Source organism: Cibotium barometz, chromosome 20 (assembly GCF_041138505.1).
Source record: "Cibotium barometz isolate CiBa-2024 chromosome 20, ASM4113850v1, whole genome shotgun sequence".
In the NCBI taxonomy this organism is placed as follows: Eukaryota; Viridiplantae; Streptophyta; class Polypodiopsida; order Cyatheales; family Cibotiaceae; genus Cibotium; species Cibotium barometz.
Window position 1 is genome coordinate 48,301,753 of NC_141065.1, and position 9,414 is coordinate 48,311,166.

The window sequence follows — 9,414 nt, forward strand, 5'->3', positions numbered from 1 at the left end:
TCGCCATGTGTCCTCGCTTTCCACATTTGTGGCAAGTGAAGGTCCTCCCTCCTACTCTGCCTCTTCCTCGTCCTCGTCCTCGAGAGAATCCTCCTCGGGTGAAGAATGCTTTTTCCTCTCCTGCTGTTGAGTCGAGCTCTTTCTTCTCTTTGCCTCTGCTCTCTTGCTCCAATAGAGCTACTTCTATCTCATGTATCTTCAGTTCAGGTACATTCTTTAGTGTTGCTACAATGTTTTCATAATCTCCTTTATCCACACTCTTCAAAAGTACAGCTAATGCTTCATCATCTTCTACCTTTTTGCCAATAGCTGCCAGCTGTTGCTTAATGCTTTTATATTTGTTCAAGTGTGTGATTAAGGGTTCACTTTCCTTCATGTCCAATTTGTAAAATTGCATTAATAGATTTATCTTGGAATTTTTTGCTTGTGTACCAAATAATTTATTGAGTTCATCCCATGCATCTTTTGCCCACTGTATCCCTCTGATATGGTGAATGATCTCATCATTTAAACTGAGTGCAATAAGCCCCAATGCTTTTTCATTCCTACACTTCCACTCATTTTCCCCTCTCTCTGGGCATTCATCTCTCCCTTCAACTAATCCCCACAGATTTTTCCTCATCAGCAAATACATGGTTTTTGTTTGCCATGTATAAAACTGTTCTCCATTAAATTTGGCTATTTCCTGTGCTGAATTCATGGTGAAGTGAAGGGGGTCTTACCTCTTGATCCAAAATCAAGATTCAAGGGCAGTTTCTACCCTTTTACAACTCAATCTGGTGTTTAATAGATGATTACAATAATTTTATCAGCATAAAATCACCAGAAATTACATTAAATTGAGAGTAACCAATTTGTACGGGATGGTTGGAGTATCAACCCAACTCCGATTTGAAATCTGAAGTTATAGGGATCTGTATCAGATACCTAATGGTTAATTTGAACCCTCAATTGCACCAAAGTACAATGATTAGCACTGATTAATCACTGATTAGCAAATTAATGCTCTGTTTTGTGTACAAAAAACAGAGTATGCGGGGAGTCCAGATCTGGTGCCTTCCACTTCAAATGAGCTCAAATGCTTTGAAAGACATCAATAGCAATGAGTCTAGTAGAGGATTAAGCCAAGAAACACAAGATTTGACCAAATAATGAAAGCTTAATCTCTGTTTTACCAAAGTCACCTGCAGATTTGATGAAGAGCTTGGATCTCACTGTAGACTTGATGAAATTGATTTCTGTCTTCACCAGCTTGTAGAGCATGCTTGATTACCCTTTGTGCTAAGAGGAATTGAAGACATTTGAACTGAGCAAAGAGAAATCTTCATTCTTCTTCAGAAAAACGGCGCCCCTTCATCTGCGAAAATCGGCGTTGATTCGTGGCGGTTTGCTGCGTGGAGTAGATGGGCTGGTAGCCAAGGAGCTTAGCTAGCTTAAGCTAGAAGCACAAGACCTAATTTTAACTGTGCTAGATGCTAGAGACCCTCCACTGGCTGGGGGTGAAGGGGAAGAGTGAAAACTCACTAAAAACTGATTTTTTTTGCTAATTATCTTACTAATCCTGATTAATTCACTAATGGGCTCATAAATCTAGTTGATTCTAGGCATGGCTCTGATACCATGTTGAAATTTGAGCTGAATGATGAGCTATGGTGGATCAAACACTAGAATCAACATAATTAACAAAGTGATTAGCAAGTGATTAAGACGTAATTAGTGAATAATTAGCACATAGATTAATGTAGGCATGGATACTCAAAAACCAGCAAATTCTCATTAGGGCTATGCCTCAATTTATAGAGTTTACATCAAGCATCAAATCCCATTGATTTCTCCATGATTTACTCCCTGAATATCTCCACCTCTTGCCTGATTCTCTCCACCTCTTCTGTTTTCCCTGAATATCTCCCAGAATATCTCCACACTCCTAAATTCCCTCATGCTACCCATTATTCTCTCCCAGTAGATTCCCCTAACCTTTTCACAGGTTCTTTCACAATTACATCTCCTCTTTTACAGCCTCTATCCAAGAGCTTGTTCCCACACACACCCTTTTCACTTGTATATTTCAACAGAACCCGTGTATGTATTTGGTTGAGTACCTTTCATATTATTGTGTACTCTTATCTTGTATATGGTGTGTTGAGTGTTGTGTAGAGAAGAAGAAGATTTTCAGCCTCTCACCTTGTGTGTTCTCTATTAGGGTTTTGTGAGTGTGTGTGTGTGCTTGCAAGAGCTCAAGCTCTCTTCCCCCCCTGCATCTTTTCATTCCCAACTCCTACATAGAGGGATACCAGCATACAAGTGGTGGAACTGAGCATTGGAGTCAGGACAGCCATCTTTCAGCCATCCTTCATCATTATTAAGCATGTTTCCCTCTCTTCCAGGGGTAGACATCATCTAGGACAGCATAGATGCCTTTGGATCTCATTGTAACCGCATTCATCATCTAATATAGCTGCATTGCATTGACACATATTTGTCTATCTCTTAAACATCATTAAGTGTAGTTTAGTTAGATTAAGGTTGTGATTACTACGGTCAAAGCCTCACATGCCACATTGGTATCAGAGCGTTACAGGGTAACTAGCCTTAGATCATGTTCATTCCATGTAGAAGATAGGTAGAACCAGAGTGTAGGAGCTTCAGGTGTAACATCTGAGGTGGACATGGAGCAGGACTTGGAGCAGGAAGCAGTCGGCTGGTTCCAGAAAGGACTATCGGCTGACATCAGCAGGACAAGAGATGAGTAGGCTGGTTGCAGAAGGTGTCGGCTGCCCATAGCCATGGTCGACTGAACCAGTACATAGAGGCAGCACATCAGGTGCTAGGGTGTGTGTGGAACTAGAAAGCAGTCGGGCAGCAGCATTCGCAGGAGTGATCCAGTCGACTGTGTTTAAAAGAGCATTAATAAATTTATGAACTGGCCGACCAGCAGTCCGCCAGTTCCACCTGCATTTAAAGGGGCTATAAATAGCCCAAGTGCTCCTTGTTTTTAATCATTCAGCCCACTAGGGGTTTGAGTCAGTAGGAGTCCTAGTTTGGGACTGAATTTTGGGGTGTTATCACCTTTTCAAGAAGGCAGCCAAGGGCTGCAGACATGTACCTTTTTGTACCACAGATTATACTGAATTTCCAGCACTTCTCTCGCTCTCTACTCTCTCTCTATATCTGCGTTTTTGCATCAGATGGTGCGTTTCTGCATCAGATGGTTTCCAAGAGTGTTTAGGGCTGAAAGAAGACTACCCAGAGCTTTCGCGTGTTACATCGGTATCAGAGCATCAGGCTCAGCAAAGCTAAAAACTGAATCAGTCCCAGATGATGGTGTACAGGTCCAGGTACAGGAAAGTACACGGATTCGAAGCCCAAGGCGAGAACACAAATCGGGAAGAACTCCCAGGAGGTTTGTTGGTGGTGTTCCACAGTGCCAGATGGGGATGGTAGTTCCGTGAGCCAGATAGGTTCTCAGGTAACGGTCCCAAGGGAGGTTGATCCTCCAAGGGTGATGTGAGAGTGCCAGACTCAGTTCCAGGAATGAAGACCAAGACCGTGTTCAGAGTCAGGGCAGGAATGGATTGTGGACTAGAGGAAGACGAGATGCATAGATCTTCATCAGAGACAGCATTAAGCGATTGAATGTAGCTGGGGCATTTGTCAATCCAAACGGCATGACAGTGAATTCATAATGCCCATACCGAGTATTGATGGCTGTCTTCGGGATATCTTACTCATTAATCCTGATCTGGTAATACCCTGATTTGAGATCTATCTTTGTGAAGATCTGGGCTCCATTTAGCCTGTCCAGAAGTTCATCAATTCTTGGGATAGGATACTTATTCTTAACTGTCAGCTGATTTAGACCTCTGTAGTCTACACTAAGTCTAAGCGTTCCATCTTTCTTTTTCTGAAAGAGAACTAGCGCACCCCAAGGTGAAACACTGTACATTTATGAGGATCATGAATGAAATTAATTTTTTTTATAGGCACTCTATTCCATGTGTGCTATGCTCTAACTAAAGAAGAATATGATTTTTTATTAGAAAGCATAGGTGTATGTAATTATTGTGTGCATAATAGAGAGAGAGAGAGAGAGAGAGAGAGAGAGAGAGAGAGCATAGGGCTATGCATTAGGGGGCATTTGGACATATTTTGGGTCTTTTACTAATGAAAGTAATTAGCAACGGACCAATAGGAATAGAGGATTGTGCACATTTGGTCTCTTTTGAATATAGGGAGGGAGACTAGGCTATAGGGAGGGGGACTACGCTTTTAGTACTAATAATTACACTTGTTCCTTTAAAAAAGTAAGGGGTTTATGGTAGATATGGTCCCACCATTTTTGTGGCTCAAAAAACCCTAAAATTTTGAAATTTTCGAGATCCCCCCAAAACTCACATTTCTCCCCAAAAACCCATCTCAAATTTCATTGTAATCAAAAATTTCATTTTCAAGTCTACTTTCCCACTTGAACATCCAAATTAAACTCTTCCTCCCTTTCTCTTCCATCTCTATCTCATTTGCCCAACCCTAATGAAACCATCAAAGCCCAAAACCCTAAAATTTCTCCTCCATCTTGATCTCCCTCCCTTCTCTCGGAGCTCCATCTCTTTCATCTTCAAGGCTCCTGTAAAACCCTAGTCTGCACATCTCTTTCCTTTTTACTCTAAACCTAACCTTTCTACTCTAGCTTCCAAGAAGATATGGCCACACTAAGAAGACCAAAAGACAAGATTGAGGAGATATCCTTGCATAACAAGAAGGACGATGATGATGCTTGAGTGGGAGAGGCAGCACTCGTAAGAGCGCTTGGGTTTATCTACAGCTTGCTCTGCAATCGGGCCTCACCAAGTTCGACGATGAAATGTATTGGAGCACCATTGGAAAGGTCGTTTTACAAGGCTTCAAGAAGGCAATCAATGGAAAACTAGTCGCTACGGTACAACATGTTTACACAGCACGAGATATCCATCTTCGCCAACAAACTCGATTTCCATACAATTGTAAGTATCAGAGGTAGAAAGGGGCATGTGATATTTTTTGACAGAGATATTTCAATCTAAGTTAACTTATTTCTTGTTTGCAGATATTTTTCCTTCAAACATGATAGAGGAGCAGCCATTGGAAATCCTTACCGGAACATTTCAAGCATTGCATGCAAACATTGGTCAGGCAATGTTTTCTTGTAGAACAAGTGTAGAACTTCTTAAGGAAAAGGTCTTCTTTTACTGGCACTCCTATTTGGTGCCAAAGCAGGACGGTGGGTTTGGTAAGCTACAGATAATCACATCTCCACCCCTATCTTTTATAGAATGGCCAATTCCAAATGCTTGGACTCTAATGGTCATGAAATCAAAGATGCTTTGTTATATACAAGGGTCTTTGAAGTTTGCAAAGCCCTCTCGATCTGTGAGTCTTAGTTGGGTATGCCCAATACCTCTTTCTGCCAAGATGTTCAATAAATTTTGTTTCTCACAAAAACCTACCATGTTTGTGTGTAAGAAGGTATTAGGTGATGACATGGTAGCCTTGCTTGGAGACCAGTGGTGGAGGACTGTAGAAGGGATACATAAGGATGACACATTCAAGTGCAATATACTAGAATCTAGTGTCTCATTTCGGTATCTCAAAGCTCGTGCCACACTACACATACAGTTCTATTATGAACGGTGGATGAAAAAGAATAGTTGTTGGGTCCCAATGCAGGAAGATGAACAAGTTGTTTTGCCTCTCGACATATGCATTCTGTTGCCCAGTGGAAGTTCTAGGTGCAAGTAGACATAAGAGCCTCCTAAATATTAGAGAGCACCTCAATATCATTGGGAGGTGAGGATATTAGCAGAGCACAATTCAAGGTGAACAACAGGAAGATTCGAAAATTATTAGAGCCAAAGACCTTGGTAGATCCTGATTAGGATGTTGATGGTATATCGCTCAATTAATATGGGGATTTTGAATTTTGAGAATTTTGAAGCTACTTCAAGTATGTTAATTTTGTAAAGTCCTTGCCCTCAAAAAAGTGTATTGAGCAATGAATTTTTATCTTGTAACAGCTATGAATTTAGATTTTTATATTAAAGTTATAACTCAACATATTTACTCTAAACCTGTCTTGTATGTGCACAATAATGGCCAGTTCAGTGTAGGTACTAGGGTCCTATTCCAAAATGGTTGTGGCACACAGATTTACAGCACATGGGTTTTTTATGCTGATGGTTTTGGAGTCCATCCAAAATAGTATATAAAGACTAGTCCATATAAGGGAATTGAGAACATAATATTTTACAACTTATAAGCTCTATATAAAATCCGCCGATGGATGCAAATTCTTCTAATGAGAGGACTATTCCTAGCAATGTTGCTAGGCCAGCTATTTTAGCTGTTTCTTCTGATGATGACTCCTATTCCTCTGTTGGGAATACAGATGATCAACCTATCCAGATATCTGAAAGCTTCAAGAAAGACCTTGAAGATGTAGACAAATTGATAGATGAAGCCAAAGAGGTGCATCAAAGAATTCTTCAGATGAACAACCCATGGAAGAAGACGGAGGAAAAATCTGTCGTGTGCAAAATTAGAAAGGTCTTGTATTGAGGGACTTAGGCCCAATAGAAGTCATTGTAAGACTTGTGCTGAACTGTTGTATCTTAGCAATGACTAATGCGATGAAAAATTTCTACATGGACATGTGTCTACTCTACAAAGTATTCATAATGATTTTGAAGCAAACGTCTTTAAAATTTAGTTTTAACCAAAGATAAGTTATGAGAATAAAAATTCTCAAAAATCTATTTTATTATGGCAAAGCACAATACTCACAAAATACAATAATGAGTAGGGCTCAATAAAAATATAGAATGTTTATACAAAAAATGAGTCGAGCTCAATAAAAATACAGAATCTTTACATTGTTGTCTCTGGACATATACAAAATGCCTCTAAGCAGTTTTGGGCTCTGTAGCCTCAGCCTTGGCCTTCTCCTTTAACTCCCTTGGCCTCCTCCTTTGACTCAGCCTTCGGCACCTTGGCCTGCTCCTTTGTTGGCACCTTGCCTACCTTGTCCTTGCCCTTGCCTGCAAATGGAAGCTTCCTCTTTACCTTGCCCTTGCTTCCCTTCTCAGGGACTCCTTGTTTAAAGTTGAAATGCTTTAATAGGGGAATGAAACGGCATCTTTTTTCTCTTCTTTGATGCACTAGTGCCAGCAACTAGTGTAAGTGGCGAGTCAGGGTCATCAGGCATAATTGCATTATTGAGGATAATGTTTATTGCCTTTGCCTGCACACTCCATAGCCAGAACTCGTTTGACAAACAGACTACAAAACAACATAAAGGTCAATTAAAATAATGCGAGATCTCTCATGAAATGAACATAGAGAAATTATATTAGAGTGACACAAGAAACTTACACAGCTCTCAAAATTAGGGTACTTGGAAAGGAGGAACTTCCAGAAATTTGCGACTACGCGCTAGCCACAAGAGTGTGAATCCTTTTGCATAGGAATGGGTTGGTTGAGAAATTTCCACTCTATATCCTTTTTCAATTCAGAACATAGAGTTTCAATCAATTCGACCTCCCTCTAACATGCCCTACAATCAACGATATAAAGAATGACTTACAATCAACAATTAGGAAGCAAGAAGGAAACGATATAAAGTATAATGACTTACAATTTAGACTATCCGTGCATTCAAAGAAGGCTATTCATAAAAACTATCCGACATTTCACCACATTTATTAAACAAGTAGACCAATGGCCTCTAAAATTGAGAAAGTAAACAAAAAATATAAGAAACCTAACATAGTCAACTAATAACTTAAATTCCATCAACGGCTTGAAATCCAAAGGAAATACATACTTCTCTATATATGGCAGCACAACAAAGCAACCCGAACTAACTCCCTAGAAATAAGGAGCAAGGTCCTCTTTAGACCTCGATGGGTCAATCAGGATAGTTGATGCCAAAGGATCACAAATATATACTTGCTTTGCCTGGTCTAGCAAAAGCTCTTTCAACAGTACCCTCCTGCACATTGAATTAAGAACATTAGGAAAGGGAACAAGAAATCAAAATAAGAAAGCATTCAAAAAAAGGCAAAGAGTACACACCTTAAACAAGTAAGCATAATACTGTCATTGATCTTTCTATTCTTTTCAACGAGCATATAAACATCCGTTGGATCGATATGGAGGTACTCCTACTTGGCGCTGTGTACGAGACATTGCATATAATCTGACTAGGCACCACCTTAAGTCTGTCGTTATTCTCTCCCTCCAACTTTAGAAGGTTTTCTGCCAAATCATCCCTATCGACATTCTCTTCTATCAATGTCTCCTTTCCCTTGAGATACGCCCCCTTTACAAGCCTCTTAAGCCCTTGTGGACCTGGTGTTGTCACCTCTTTCAATAACCACCTTGTCAGAAGCCCTATTCCTCTTCAAAGCAGGAGGAATGGAGAAGATTTTTGTTGTCTTCCTATCCCTAAATGGTAGAGGTCGCATAAACTTATCATACCTATACCTAACTCTGCTTACTAATGTCATGTCCTTGTCCATTAGTGTGAACCTCCTAACATGGGCAGCACAAATGTTACTATCATTTAATAAGTCTATAAGGAAGTACTCGCATGACTCTTGAAGACATGCGAGGGCACTACTCTGCCATTTAAAGTAACCTTTCCACTTTATTCTGTCGCTTATGGATCTGACAATCCTCTCAAGAAAGGAGCTTTGGGAATGAGGAGATTGAGACAGCCGCCGCCTGCGCCTTCCTTATCTCCGCAAACATTTTTCTTTGCCTCTACAAAGTGACCCTAGCCTTTGAATTATTCTTGCAAGCGCTGGGTTTGACATTAGGAAGCATAGGTTCACTTGCGGCATCCTTTGGAATTTTCTCTGAAATATTTGGAACCGGAACTGGATTTGGTGCTAGATCGGGCGTTGGATCTGGCTCTAGCATTGAAACTCTCCTGACGGTCTGTTTTGTGTGTGCCATTACAGTACTAGAAAAGAGAAGGCAGAGTAATAAGCCAAAAGTCACACGACCACCATCTACCGCACAATTAAGGGGAATCCAAATGTGGACCAACGTTCATTTTGAATGGTGAACGAAACAAGAACTTATCCATAAAATTTTCAGAGCCGTCCCACGGAGCGATATTTCAATTCGAAAACATGGAGAATAGCCATATCGCACCACGAATGAAATCAGAATCTCTTATCAATAAAATTCACCCAACCATCCATGGAGCGATATGTCGATTTGATTTCACACGGAGAATAGCCATATCGCACCGTGAACAAAATCAGCAAAAGAAAAGGGGAAGAGAGAACTTATCAATAAAATTCACCCAACCGTCCCACAGAGCGATATGTCGATTCGAAAACAGGGAGAACTGCCATATCGCACCATGAACGA